This window comes from Bactrocera latifrons, unplaced genomic scaffold, assembly GCF_001853355.1.
Source record: "Bactrocera latifrons isolate USDA-ARS-PBARC rearing strain unplaced genomic scaffold, ASM185335v1 scaffold_1170, whole genome shotgun sequence".
In the NCBI taxonomy this organism is placed as follows: domain Eukaryota; kingdom Metazoa; phylum Arthropoda; class Insecta; order Diptera; family Tephritidae; genus Bactrocera; species Bactrocera latifrons.
The window spans coordinates 29961-32775 of NW_017534598.1; positions in this window are offsets into that span (position 1 = coordinate 29961).

Sequence of the window (2815 nt, forward strand, 5' to 3'; positions counted from 1 at the left end):
ACTAATAAATTAGTTAATTTTATATTAAATATTGAATTAAAATGTTAAGGATTTTATTTTATATAAAGTACTCACCCCAATAGTGTTGTTTTATATACTCACTATAATTGTCTAGCATATTGTAACGAAATGAATTCTACTTACCCCTTTTTTGTAACTACATACTTACGCGTCCCGTTAGTTTAAGCCGTTAGATTAAGGTTTAGGCTAAGTGATAAAATTCCTCGAATAAAGAATTCAATTGCGTAGGAAGAACTTTCGCGAGCGGTCGTTTATTTAATTTTTCGGTACAGGCAATTTTTCACACATTCCCAATTGACTAACTTGTCTCAAAAAAGCTTGAGACTTTTCAAACCAAAAAGTTTCTCCAAAAAGTTTCAAAATCAATTCTCGATTTTTGAAAACCAACAAAAGCCTTTTGTACAGTTTGCATTAATTGACTCTGGGGAAGATGTGGCTCCAATTTTTATACGTTGTACAATAACCCTCCCTTAACCGCGAAAGTAAAATGTATCGGGTAGCTATCTTGAACAAAGCAGTTACCACCACTTAAATAGATTTTAACTGCTGACGGAACCAAAATATTTTTATGTTCTTGCAATATGTTGGTCCAGAGTACACCCAACATTTATTTTACTTTTATGTCTAAAGTGAAAAATGTTAGTCGAAACTTAACATTTATTCTTACGTTTTTTGCAATTTATTAAAATAATGTTCACATCAAAAGAAATAAATACAACATTTCACGAATATATATAAATATGTATATATATACAAATGTATATTTCGGCCATTAYGTCCCATACCATCAAACCAATGAAGCAATATCCAAATATCCCTTTAATTTTCCAGTCACAAATAGCAAAATTAGTCAAAATGAAATGGATTTATTTCTTTAATATAAATATTTTACGGCCTATAAAATACAGAAGTTAAAACGATTCCAAATTTGATTGGTTTCAGTTTTGTTAACCTGATGGTTGTTTGATCAGCATAAAGCAAATCCAGGAAGCTAAGGAGTTATGTATGCATATATATTAGGTGTTTTTTTCTTTTTGAACTATAAATTTTTTATGCTATGGAATTTTCATGGATTTTCATGAATATATGAACATGACACTTTATTTCTTAAGATAGAATTATATCGTCACCTGAAATGCAAAATAACGTAACATTTTCGGAAATTTACAGTGGTATGAATAAAACACGAAATTAAATAGAAGATGAGTGAAAAAAAAAATATTTTATTATTGGTTAAAACTGGTTTATATCTGAGCACACAACCTGAAAATATTGAAAATATGAAATATTATGTATGTAATTTGAAGTAGTGAATCGTAATCAATAAGACACTCAATTTAGAATTTTTTGATTATACGTTATTTTGCATTTCATGTGACGATATGTAGAATCATCTACGTCAACAAAAATCAACGCAACCAAAAGAAGCAACCATGGAGAATTTGCAAAATTGACAGAAGGAGTTGGGCGATCCGGCTTCGTTGGAGGAGCAAAAATTTCTGAGCGGAAAATTAGAAAAGCTTCATGTCTGGAATTATTTAGCATATTCAGACTATTATAAAAGAGTTAACAGCAAATCATAACAACAAGCAGATGATTACACTGCGAAAAACTACTACGATCATGTAATTCAAATAAAGGAAAATTCCATTCAAAATTTAAAAGTTCAAAATGTTTCCGAAGGTCCTTCAGCAGTAAGCAGCAAGTGGCTGATTGGATCTTTGCAACAAGGCAGTGAAAAAAGCTATAAACGGCGTGCAAAAAAGCTCAAAAATACATTTGACGAAACTAAGCAAAACGAACTGGATTCTCTCGAGCAAATGAGAGAATTCAAGACCAAGCTTCAAATACAATTTGAATATGTAGAAGAAGCTATTTAGAGACTCAAAATATCCAACTAAAAGTAATAACGGAAAACTCTATTGATTATCAAGTAGAAAATTTCGAGAAAAAGATACAATTACTCTCGAAATACTTACAGAATAATTAAAGAGGAACAATACAACCCAAAAATGTGTTCTAGTATAGTAAATGCAGGAAATTAAAATTCCGATATATTATGGTGAAATGAAACTATGGTCGTCATTCCGCGATCTTTTTAAAAGTTTGGTGCATAATTCAGAGCACTTTACTAAAATGGAAAAGATGTTCCGATTAAAGACATCATTAGGTGGAGAAGTTGGTATATTCATTCAACATCTACCAGTAACAGATACAAATTACGAAGCTGCTTGGCAAATTCTTGAGCCTTCTCCTCCAAGTCTTCAAAAGCAGCCACAGGGAACACCTACATTTTACGTATACAGCTGCACAAGAACTGCAAGGTTCCTTTGCATCAAATTATTGAATGCAGAAAGTTCCAGGCATTGCCTACAATGAATTGAAGGAAATTCGTAACAAGCAAAAAAAGGTAAGAGAGTTTTAAGCGTTGCGATCTTAAGCTGCTCAGCTACAGAACCAAAAGTTTCAACAGCCAAAATTATGAATTAGATTAAAGTTTATAATTTTTAAATGTTACTTGTTAAGAGTAGATAAAATATTTTTTTTAATGGTAAAGAGAGAATATGTTAGATCAAATGTGCTGGAATGAGAATTGAAATCGTGATATATACGGCGGAAGGGTTCGTTTAACTCGAAATTTGTTCTAGAAAATTTTAAAAGCAAAGGTCTAAACTGCCTGGTAGAGCGAGCGGGAATGTTAAAATTAATATCAGACAAGAGAGATGGGCTACAGACTGACCCATTGATGAGTTTTACAAGAAATATTAACCAAGCCTTTCCCTGCGACTAGCGA